Here is a 12643-nt window from a genome sequence, read left to right on the forward strand (position 1 = left end):
AGGAGTATGGTATCTTTGGTTTACGCCTTAAATATAGGTATCCCTGAGAAGAGGAATGCATGGTGGCATCATGAGATTAACATCTTTGTGTGATTTGTTTATCAAGTATTTTCTAAGATCTTGAAGGAAGCAGGATTTGGTAGATCAGAGTGAGAAGAGAGTAGCCAAAGCCGGGACCCTGTGGGGATGTTACTTGAACGAATGCAGGCCAGGTTGGGTGGTGAAATGAGAGACCCCATGGGGGAGGGTAAGCAGGGCATCCAGTACAGCCAGGCCCACCTCACAGTCTTCTCCTGGGCTGGCCCTCCCACTCTAAAACAAGTACCTATGCCAGGGCAGGTAGAAGCAATGGAAGTCAGGAGACGTGTCTTCACCAGACCTTGTGAGCAGGTTGTGGGCTGTAAGGCTCTCAGCTGAAGTGGGGTGGCAGTTGGCATTTGGGGTGGGAAGGTGGTTGTCATACAGGGTGGCCCTGCACGTTGTGGAACACTGAGGATCCCTGGTCCCTCACTGAGAGCAGCGTGTGTGTGCTCCCTCATCGTGACATCTAAACCGTGCCCCTGCCCTCTAAGTTCCACATTCCCATGGGGGTCGGTCACGTTCAACTGCAAACCACCACAGACTAAGCCCTTTTTATTTATTTATTTATTTAAATTTGGTAATTTATTTTCATGAATTTTTCCCTTTTAAAAAAAATTGGAGTATAGTTGATTTACAGTGTTGTGTTAGTTTCACGTGTATAGCACAGTGATTCAGTTATATATATATATCTATATATATACATATGTAAACATATATATCCTTCTTTTTAAGATTTTTTTTTATATGGACCCTTTTTAAAGTCTTTATTGAGTTTGTTACAGTATTGCTTCTGTTTTGGTGTTTTGGCCGTGGGGCATGTGGGATCTTAGCTCCCTGACCAGGGATCGAACCTGCACCCCCTGCATTGGAAGGCGAGGTCTTAACCACTGGACTGCCAGGGAAGTCCCTATATATCTATTCTTTTTCAGATTCTTTTCCCTTATAGGTTATTACAAAATACTGAGTAGAGTTCCCTGTGCTATGCAGTAGGACCTTGCTGGTTGGTTATCTGTTTTATACAGAGTAGTGTATGTATGTTAATCCCAAACTCCTGATTTACCCCTTCTCTGCCGCCCCAGTAACCATACATTTGTTTTCTATGTCTGAGGGTCCATTTCTGTTTTGTAAATAAGTTCATTTGTATTTTTTTTTTTAGATTCCACATATAAGTAATATATGATATTTGTCTTTGTCTGACTTACTTCACTCAGTACGACAATCTCTAGGTCCATCCATGTTGCTGCAAATGGCATTATTTCTTCTTTTTTATGGCTGAGTAGTATTCCATTGTATATATGTACCACATCTTCTTTATCCATTCATCTGTCGATGGACATTTAGGTTGCTTCCATGTCTTGGCTATTGTCAGTAGTTCTACGATGAATATTGGGGTGCATGCATCTTTTTGAATTATAGTTTTCTCCAGATATTTGCCCAGGAGTGGGATTGCAGGATCGTTTGGTAGCTCTATTTTTAGTTTTTTAAGGAACCTCCATACTGTTCTCCATCATGGCTGTACCAGTTTACATTCCCACCAGCAGTGTAGGAGGCTCCTTAAGCCCTTTTTTCAATTTGAAAATTGTCTTCCATAACGTGAAGTCAAAGGGCCGTGGCATGGCAGACCCTTAAAGAAAACCTAGATATTTGATTTCTAGTTTTAGGGGCTTAGAAAGTATAGCAGTGAATATTGCCGCCAGTACTTTAAAATTAGCATCCCTTAAATGTTTTCTGTCCCCAATAGGTACCTTAAAATATTCATTCTTAACTCTCCTGTAGAGGGTGTGGGTGTCTCAGGGCCATCTCTAAAGATAGTGCACAGGACACCTGTTCCAGCTGCTGCCTTCCCAACCTTGAAGTGTGAGGGAATTTGAATAAAATAAGCGAGGAGTTGGGATGAAAGCAAATTCCCTGGCTGTATCTTAGGAAAGGGGTGGGAGTAGGGTTGGAAGAGGAAGGTTAATGGCTGTGTGTGAATGTTTATGCACGTCATGTGTTTATCAGGTCTAGCTGCTATCCAGAGCGAGGTATTTTTACAATCACATTTTAGACAGAGTAGTAGGAAATACAATGTACGACTCATCAGATTTGTGAAAGTTTGATAACTCAGAATTTGGAGCAATGAAAAACTCACCAAAGAAAAGATCATCAGTTTGGATATATGAAATTGAAGACTTGTTCACAATGGAAAAATACTATAACAGACTGGGGGAAATGCTCATATCAAGTGTGACTGAGGGTTAATATCTGTAATACCAGAGGAGTTCTCTCAAACTTAATGAGGAAAAAACTGTCAAGATTTAGGACATAGGTGGACAGAGAATTTTAGCAGGTAAGGAATACAATTAGTAATAAAAATGGGTAATCAAAGAGGTGCATTTTAAATCAGCCTTCTCTCAGAAGTACTGGAAATTAAGATAATTCCCGATTCCAGCGAGGTTTTAAGGGATTGGGGCCATTTTCTGTTTTCTGTTTCTTGTGCTGTAGCTACCCCCAGCCGCTGCCTTTGTCTCAACATGACATATGACTCTTCTGCCTCGTCCATATTGCGTCTTTCACCTCTTCCTCCTGGGCTCTGTCTTCTCTCGAGAGCAGCAACCCGATAGGAGCGGGGCATCCCACCCGACCCAGCGCTGCTGCTGAGCCGCCCTCTGAGTTGACTCCGCACCATACTGTGGTCTTGGGTGTATGAGTCAACCCCTGCCACCTGTCTGGGGGGTTCCTGAAGTTAGGGGTGGGCGATTGCGCCTCAGAGCCTGGCGCACAGAAGCTGTTCAACCACGTGGGCTCTCTCAAAATTCATAGCTGTACAGCTGAATGTCTCTTCTGAAATTCTGGCTGACAGCCAACGGTTAGAGGACTGAGTTGGACTAAGAGACCACTGCCGTGTCCCAGACAGGAGGGGGTGGCTTACATCAAGGCAGTGATGGCAGAAATGGGTGGCAAGGAGCATGTTTGGGACAGTTTCCTGTGTAGACTTAATGACAGAGTTGATGTGTAGGGGTAGGGAGAACGAGGAGTTGTAGATCGATGTTTCTTAACTTTTAGTGTGCATATGAATCGCCTGGGGATTTTGTTTAAAGGTAGCTCCTGATTCAGCAGGTCTGGGGTAGGGCCAGAGACTCTGGGTTTCCAGGAGATGAGCCGCACCGTTGGTCTGTGGACCAGTCTTTAAGTAGCAAGGGTGAGATAACTTGAGTTTCAGGCTCCAGTGCCTAGATGATGATGTCTATATCAGAAATGGGAAACACGGGAGAAAAGAAAGGGTGGGGAGGACCTGGGAGATGGAGTGAAGTCCTTGTGGGACGTTCAGGCTGAAAATTATAGACAGCTGCACACTTGGATCTTCAACTCAAGAGAAAATCAGGCCTAGAGATACAAATTTGGGAATCAGCACTTCATCAGTTATAGTAAGTAAAAGCCACAAGAATGAATGACATTACCTGCAAGAAAGAGATAAAGGTATTATTAGAAAATATGCTTATTCCTGCTTGCGAGAATTTTAATGTTCCATTTAAGTTACTTTGTAAACCAGCAGTATGGAGGAAATTGGATAGGTGAGCCCCTGCATGTGAACAAGCTGTAGGGATAAATCCAGAAGTGGAGGAGTCTTCTTTGGAAAACCCCTTGAGTCCTTGGTAATGACCATAGATCAGGTTAAGTATTCCATAGATCAAGTTTAAAAAGCATTGGTGTACCTTCTCTTAGGAAAGTTCATTCATACAAACAAATATGTATTAAACATCTTCAAATGCCAGCCACTCCTCTGATCTCTGGGCTTAAGATAACACATAGAATGTATCCCCAACATGGCAGAGATTATGGGGGAGACTGGCAAAGTGGGTTCCATGAGTGTGATGCATGCTGTCGTGGGGAAGTGGGGCAGGGCCACACGACTCAGCATGGGGACAAGGGACAGCTTTCTTGTGGAAGCAGCATGTAAACCGAGACCGGAAGTCCGAGAGGAGGTGACCACGAAGAGGACGGGAAGGGCTTGACAGTGACGACTTGGAGGGGACAAGGCTCTGCAGGTTGAAGGAGGGTGGTATGGCTGGACCACAGAGTGTGGGGAGGGAGAGTTGTGAGGGATGAGGTTGGAGAAGGGAACAGAGTCCATGATGAGGCCCTTTCCCCCGGGGACCTGGTGGAGGGTGGAGGGAGAAAACGATGTATTTTCCAAAGGAAAAAGTATTATTCTGCCTGGGGGTAGTTCAAACAATAGTCCTATGCATGTGGTTTCATAAGGCTTTTATGGACTGGCCTAGTAATGGAATGACTCATAGTAACATTGTTTCTGTAGGAAAATGTTTTGGGCTTCAAAAACTTACAATTTAACTTCCAAAAAAATTTTTTTCACCATTTCGGGACTGCTTGGATGGGCATACAACTCTAGTGCTTTTTGTTATTTGTGCTCCAATCATGCTTTCTCTGGTGTTTATCTGTGTGGCTGCAGTGTTGATTTTCCACCCTCTGATAGGAATCAAAGGAATCATTCCACAGACGGAGGAACAGGTTTAGAAAATATGTGGAAATAAAAATAGAAATCCTTTTACAAGTTGTTTTGTTTTCAGAGTGTTTGTTCTTTAAAGTTAAGGATTACTCCATAAACTATATTGTGGTGTAGTGTTGTGTACTATGAAAGTATGGAAAATGAAACTGACATGGAAATTGTAAACGGAAAGTAAGAGAGAGTGGTAGGGTTTCACTACTGAAGTCAAATGGAATGCTGAAGGTAAACTACATGGATCAAATACCTGTCCTTCAAAAATCTTTAATAACCATGAGCTTAGCTTAGCCCCATCATAATTATCATCATCATTATCTTCATTACAACTATTGTTATCATTAGAAATACTAGATTTTTTTTTTTTTTAAGCAGAAAAGAACTAAGGCCAGTCCCTTTATAAAATAGAACTACATGAGCTTCATTTTGTTTAATAAGTGGAACTTTAGGCTGAAACTCCTTCAAATTCCCAGGTCTCCAGTAGGCCAAGTTAATTTCATCCACACCCATCTCGTGAAAATCTTTCTTTCTGTATTAGTTAGAATGCTTTCCGCTGACAAATAACTGAAGACTCAACTGTGAACAACTTAAATAGTAAGTAAATTTAATGATCTCATATAACTAGAAATCTGGAAGAAAGATGGTTTTATAGTTGGTTCACGTAGCAGCTGACTGCTGTCATTAGGCTCTTGGGATCTTTCTGTCTTTCTGTTCTGCTGTCATGCTGAGTGAGCTTTTGTCCTCAAGCTTGTCCCTTCCTGGTCTCAAGATGGCAGGCAGCTTTAGCTCCAAGATCGACATCCTCACATCAAAGCACCCGAGACTGTAAGAAGAGGTGTCTCTTGTCTTGGTTCGGGCTGCTATAACAAAATGCTGTATACTGGGTGGCTTCAGCAACAGACATTTTATTTCTCACAGTTCTGGAGTCTGGGAAGTCCAAGATCAAGGTGCCTGAAGATTTGATTTTTCACGAGCTTGCAGACAACTATCTTTTTCCTGTTTCCTTGCACGGCAGAGAGAGAGAGCTCTAGGCTCCTATATTATAAGGACACTAAACCCATTTTGGGGCTCCATGCTTCTAACCTAATCTAACCCTAATAGCCTCCAAAGACCTCACCTCCAGATACCATCACATTGGGGATTAAGGCTTTAACATAGGGTTTTTGGGGGGCACAAATATTCAAGCCGTAGCATCTTTCTTATGTCTTTTTTCAGAGAGAAAAAGAAGCCTCCCGGAAGACTTGACTTCACTAGCCAAATTTACACGATACATCCCATTTCTAAACCAGTCAGTGGCAAGGGATATAGAAGTCCAGTGATTGGCTTTGGCTACTGAAGATTCATGGCCCTCCAGCCTCCTCTCAGAGAAGAACGAACTTAGGATTCTGGTATCCAGGACGGAGAGTGGACTGGTGAGGCCAGCCACTCGTGTCCACCACCCCTTCCAAGGCCAGCTCCTCTGCCTGGGCTCTGAATCCTTTTTTGCACTTGGAGGACTTTATTCTGTTCATCATTTTTTCTCATCTTTATTTTTAGTCTGTCTCCTCTTTCTCTTCAAGCTTATTGAAAGAAGGGTCTGTGCGTGCTGTCTCCATTTCTTTTCCTCCAGATTATTCCGTAGATCTCCTGTAACCTGGATTCTGCTGCCCCTAATAGGAAACCTCCCCTTCTGTCATCCGCGCCCACCCACTTGCCTGGGCCTTTGCCAGTATTACCGCTAGTGTTTGGCAAGACCGGTGCTTCTCCAGGTTTAGCGTGTGCACCAGAATCGTTTGGAGGGTGACTAAAATACAGGCCCTTGGGTTCCATCCCCAGAGCTTCTAAATCCGTAAGTCTGAGCTAGGGCTTGTAGAGCTGAGCTGACGTAACCTCTCTGCGGACACTTGATATTGTCGATTTTACTACCACCTTTCTGAGTTTCAGAACTCAAAATTACTCTCAAACCTGCACTTGTTCCTTTTGTATTTTTTTTTTAATTGATGAATGGCAGTGTCCTTCTTCTCACGTAAGAAACCTGGAACTCACCGCGATTCTTTATTCTTCCTTACCCCCATATACAGTCGATTTATGTTGCATACTCTGAATATCCCTCCAGTGCATCATTTCATCTCCATCCTTATTGTCTCCGCTGTAGTGTGAGCCCCATCTTTTCACGCATATTGCTGTAATGCTCTTTAAAAGTGCTTGTCCTGTCTCCAATCTCAGACTTTCTCTTATTTATACTTCATACTGTTGCAGAGTGATTTTTTTTTTTAATGCAGGTCTAATCACATTATTCCTGAGCTCAAAATTCTTTGGCCTCCTACACCTTCCAGATAAAATCCAGACTCCCTCCCACGCAAGCAGAGGGCTTCAGACCTGGGTCTCTGCCTGCCTGGCTAGCGTTTGCTTCTCTCACTTCTCTACTTTTCCTGGGCGTTAGTACCTGAACCTGCCATGATTCTGATTCTCTTGAGCTTTTGAGCCTTTGCATGTTTTCTCTTTGCCTGAAACACTTCTCTTTCTCCCTTCACTGCTTGTCTTCCAGGACTTAGCTCAGGGATGCCTCTACTATCACCCTGCTTCCCTGGTCCCTTTTCTGTCCCTGGGAGTTAGATGCTCCTTTTCTGTACAGCCATGGACGTATGTAAGTTGTACTCATTTAGCTCTTAAACACACTGCTCGATTCTGGAGGTTTATTTGGTGCTTATCCTCCTCTAGACTATAATTTCTTTCAGGACAAAGACTGTACTTTCCATCTGTTTCTTAATATAGTTCCTAACATAATTAGTCATTGTTTGTTGAGTGATTGAATGTTAAGGACCATTTTTAGTGATAGAAACTAGTCATAAAACCCAATCTGGAGGGCTTCCCTGGTGGCGCAGTGGTTGAGAGTCCGCCTGCCGATGCAGGGGACACAGGTTCGTGCCCCGGTCCGGGAGGATCCCACATGCCGCGAAGCGGCTGGGCCCGTGAGCCATAGCCGCTGAGCCTGCGTGTCCGGAGCCTGTGCTCCACAACGGGAGAGGCCACAACAGTGAGAGGCCCGCGTACCGCAAAAAAAAAACCCACAAAAAACCCAGTCTGGAGAACTGAGGGCCCAGTCTGGAGAACTGAGGGCCCAATCTGGGGAACAAATGGGAGGGTGACAAAAACACTGTAAGCTTTACATCTAGTTGGATTTGTTCAAGATTCTGGAGGAATTGGTATTTCTTAGAGACTGTGACAGGGCAGGGATTGGAGTTGGTGATGTATTATAGAAATCACTTTAGTGATATTCAGACTAGGTGGCCATTTTCATTTCCTTGATAATTTGGATGAAATTTGGAGATATGACTGTGAAATTTGGAGATATGAACATCCGATTCCAATGTTATAGCATATATAACGTATACCATATATACCTATGTCTATATCTATATTTATATCTATATGTAGATTTAGACATATTGGTTCATTTGGTTGTTCTTTGAGAAGTTCATGCAAACTTAAAAAGCAAATTACGGTTGTCGCAAAGCTGCCATCTTTGCGATATGTAAATTTTATTTAAAAATTTTAAAGGTTAGCTTATTCATCCATTGTTCTTGAAAAACACGTATCTGCCAAGCATTTGATAGCAGTTGTATGTTCCAAGCCTGCACTGGCCATGTGCTAAATAACCACCAGCCACGTGTGGTTATTTACATTTGAATTTAAATTCGTTAGAATTAAAATCAATGAAAAATTCAGTTCCTCAGTCGTGCTGGCCACCTTTCAAGTGCTCAGTAACTGTATGGGACAGTGCAAATATAGGATATTTCCTTATTATATTGACAATAATTTAGTCAGATGATAAGCATATAACCTCAAATTCCTGTTTTTAAAAAAATCCAAAAATGTTCCTTAAAAAGTGTTTTTATTATAAAATAAAACAAAGGTATGAAAATCACCCAAATCAGATATATGATTTAATGAACTATTACAATGCCAGTAGCACCCAGGTCAAGAATTAGACCTTCATGAGTCACCCTTGAAATTCTTCCTTGTGTCCTGTGTCAATCACAGCCCTCTCCTCTCTCATAAGTAAGCGTCATCCCAAATCTTCGTAGTAATCACTTGCATTTTTCTTTTTATAATTTATGGATCCAGTTTGTTTCCTTCAACACTATCGTTTGGTTTTAACCAGAGTAAAAACATTTTTATTCAGATACAATTTCCATGCTGTAAAATCAATCCATTTAAAGTATACAATTCAGTGTTTTTCGTGTCTTCTCAGAATTGTACAGCCATCACCACAGTCTAGGTTTTAGAACATTTTTGTCACACCAGGAAAAAACATGTGCCCCTTAGCAGTCATTCCTCTTCCCCACCCTCCCAGTCACCCCAGGCAACCATTAATCTATTTTCTGTCTCTATAGCTTGCTTATTCTGATTTTTCATGTAAATCAAGTCACACACATGTGGTCTTTTGTGTCTGACTTCTTTCACTTAGTGTAACACTTTTGAGGTTCATCCGTGGCATAGCATATATTAGTATTTTATTCCTTTTCGTTGCTGAAGACTATCCCATTGTACGGATATGCCACATTTTGTTTGTCCATTGATCAGCCAATGGACGTTTGGGTTGTTTGCACTTATTGGCTGTTATGAATAATGCTGCTGTGAGCATTTACATACAAGTTTTTGTGTGGATATATGCTTTCATTTCCCTTGAATATATACTTAGTAGTGGGAATTGCTGGGTCAAGTGGTACTCTATGGTTTAACCTTTTGAGGAACTGCGGAACTGTTAGAAAAACAGGCTACACCATTTTGCGTAACCAACAGCAATGTAGAGGGTTCCAGTTTCTCCACATCTTCAGCAATATTTGTTATTATCTCTTTTTCATTATATCCATCTTAAAGGGTATAAAGTAGTATCTCATTGAGTATCTAATTGACTGTAAATGTATTATGGTTTTCTTTTTTAAATTTTTTTTTAAAAATTATTTATTTATTTATTTTTGGCTGTGTTGGGTCTTTGTTGCTGTGCGTGGGCTTTCTCTAATTGCCGCGAGTGGGGGCTACTCTTTGTTGTGGTGCGCGGGCTTCTCATTGCGGTGGCTTCTCTTGTTGCGGAGCACGGGCTCTAGGCGCTAGGGCTCAGTAGTTGTAGCACGTGGGCTCTTGAGCGCAGGCTCAGTTGTTGTGGCACATGGGCTTAGTTGCTGCACGGCATGTGGGATCTTCCCAGACCAGGGCTTGAACCTGTGTCCCCTGCATTGGCAGGTGGATTCTTAACGACTGCGCCACCAGGGAAGTCCCTGTATTATGGTTTTCATCTGCATTTCCCCAGTGGCAAATGACGTTGAGCATCTTCTTAATGTGTTTATTAGCCATTTGTAAATGTTCTTTGGAGAAACATCTATTCAAATCCTTTGCTCATTTAAAAATTTTAAATTATAGTTATAAAATAATGATAATTTTGATTATATAATTGTTTACCTTTTTATTAAAGGCTTACAGAAGTTCTTTATAACTGATACCAGTCCCTTTTCAGATATATGATTTACAATTATTTACTCCCATTCTGCGTTTTTTCCCCCGCTCTCTTTATATTATCATTTGCAGTACAAAATATTTTAATTTAGATGGATCCAAATTTATCTATTTTATCTTTTGTCACTTGTACTTTTGGTATCATATTTAACAAACCATTGCCTAATTCAAGACCATAAAGATTTACTGCTCTGTTTTCTTCTAAGAGTTTTATAGTTTTAGCACTTACATTGAAGTCTCTGATCCATTTTTAGTTAATTTTTATGTAAGAAAAGGTCCAACTTTATTTTTTTTGCATTTGGACATTCATTTGTCCCTGCACCATTTGTTGAAAAGACTGTACTTTGTCAATTAAATTGTTTTGGATGGCACTCTGTCAAAATTGATTATAAATGTAAGAGTTTATTTCTGAACTCTTAATTCACTTCCATTGTTTTACATGTTTGTCTTTGTATCAGTACCATAATGTGTTGATCACTGCAACCATATAGTAAGTTTTGAAATTGGGATACGTGAATCTTCCAACTCTGTTCTCCTTTTTAAAGATTGTTTGGCTATTCTGGGTTCCTTGCATATCCGAATGAGTTTTAGGATGTTTTCAAATTTCTGCAGAAAAGGCAGCTTGGATCATTATAGTAATTGTGCTGAATATGTAGACCAGTAAGGGGAGTATTGATATCCTAACAATATTAAGTCTTAACAACCCATGAATGTAGCATGTTTTGTCTTTAATTTTTTCCAACGTTTTATAGTTTCCAGTGAGTGAGTCCTGTACTAGTTTTGTTAAATATTGAATATATTCCTGAGTATTTTATTCTTTTTGATGTGATTGTAAATGCAGCTCTTTTCTTAATTTCATTCTTTTATGTTTGGGTTGGTCATTGCTGTTGTATAGAAATAGAATGAATTTGTATGTTAATCTTATATCCTGCAACCTTGTTGAACCTGGTTATTTGTGTTTAATAGTTTGTTTTTTTTTTAGTTGGTTCCTTAGGATTTGCTATAAATTCATATCATCTATGAAGAGATAGTCATACTTATTCCTTTCTGGATGCTGATTTTGTTTGCTTGGTTTTTTTTCTTACCTGATTACAATGGTTAGTTATACCTGCAGTGAAATGTTGAGTAGAAATGGTAAGAAATAGAACATTGTATTCTTTTTTTTTTTTTTTTTTTTTGCGGTAAGCGGGCCTCTCACTGCTGTGGCCTCTCCCGTTGCGGAGCACAGGCTCCGGACGCGCAGGCTCAGCGGCCATGGCTCATGGGCCCAGCCTCTCCGCGGCATGTGGGATCCTCCCGGACCGGGGCAGAAACCCATGTTCCCTGCATCGGCAGGCGGACTCTGAACCACTGCGCCACCAGGGAAGCCCGAACATTGTATTCTTGTTCCTAATTTTAGGAGTGATCCATTCAGTCTTTCACTATTAAGTATAATATTAGCTGTGATTTTTTTTGTGTGTGGATGCCCTTTGTCTGGTTTAGGAAGTTCCTTTCTATTCCTGGTTTGTTGAATGAGTTTTATGACAAGACTGTTGGATTTTGGAAAATGCCTTTTCTCAATTGATATGATCATGTGCCTTTTATTTTTTCTTTTATTAATTTGGTTTGCTAATATTTTGTGGAAGATTTTTGCATCAATAGCTATAAAGAATATTGGTCTGTAGATATCTCATGATGTCTTTGTCTAGCTTTGGTATCAGAGTATTACTGGCCCCTGGCCCCATAGAAGTATTATCTCCTTTTTTTTTTTTCTTTCTTTCATTTTTTGGGAAGAGTTTGTCAAAGATTGGTATTAATTCTCATTTAAATGTTTGGTCGAATTTACCAGTGAAGTCCTTTGAGTCTGCACTTATATCTGTTGGAAGTGTTTTTAATCACCAATTCAATCTCTTGCTATAAGCCTTTTTAGAGATTCCGTTTTTTCTTCAGTTTTAGTAGTTTGTATTTTTCTAGGAATTTGTTCTTTTCCTCCAAGTTACCCACTTTGTTGTTGTACAGTTGTTCATAGTATTCCTTTATAATACTTTTTATTTCTGTATAATCAATAGCAATGTCCTTTTATTCATTTGTAATTTTTGTGTTCCCTCATTTTTTCCTTGGTCACTATAACTAAAGGGTTGTCAGTTTTGAGGATCTTTTCAAAGAAACCATTTTTGTTTTCATTGATTGTCTTTTGTGTTTTTCTGTTCTTTATTTCGTTCGTTTGCATTTTAATCTTTACTGTTTCTTGCTGCTTGCTTAGGTTTAGATTGCTCTTTTTTCTTGGTTCTTAAGATGGAAGTTCAGGTTATTGATTTGAGATCTTTCTTCTTTTATAATATAGGCATTTACAGCTATAATTTTCCTCTAAGCACTGCTTTCTTTAGCTACATCCCATAGGTTTTGGTATGTTATATTTTAGTTTTCATTCATCTCAAGGTATTTTCTAATTTCCTTTACGATTTCTTCTTTGTTTCATTGGCTACTTACCAGTGTATTGTTTTATTTCCATGTATTTGTGAATTTCCAAAATTTCCTTCTGTTACTGATTTCTGATTGCATTCCATTGTGGAATGGATTTTAGTC

The 12643-nt window shown here is 40.3% G+C and overlaps 1 protein-coding gene across 45 annotated transcripts in view; it reads left to right on the forward strand.

The window, feature by feature from the left end:
- Window positions 1–12643, forward strand: part of ZNF438 (zinc finger protein 438) — a 275885-nt gene that overhangs the window by 21100 nt on the left and 242142 nt on the right. Inside the window, exons 1-2 of one of the 45 annotated variants that reach the window (XM_027122075.1) lie at window positions 4416–5176; window positions 5798–5994. The exons of 40 other annotated variants lie outside the window; for them this stretch is intronic. The gene's annotated coding sequence lies outside the window, so the exon portion shown is untranslated. Of the gene's footprint in view, window positions 1–1595; window positions 3489–4374; window positions 4385–4415; window positions 5177–5797; window positions 5995–12643 lie in introns of those variants that run through there. 4 more of the 45 variants (XM_027122074.1, XM_027122077.1, XM_027122079.1 and 1 more) reach the window with 4 other exon arrangements.

Source organism: Aethalodelphis obliquidens, unplaced genomic scaffold (genome assembly GCF_003676395.1).
Source record: "Aethalodelphis obliquidens isolate GAN/ISIS:26980383/991018 unplaced genomic scaffold, ASM367639v1 scaffold23, whole genome shotgun sequence".
NCBI classification, from domain to species: Eukaryota; Metazoa; Chordata; class Mammalia; order Artiodactyla; family Delphinidae; genus Aethalodelphis; species Aethalodelphis obliquidens.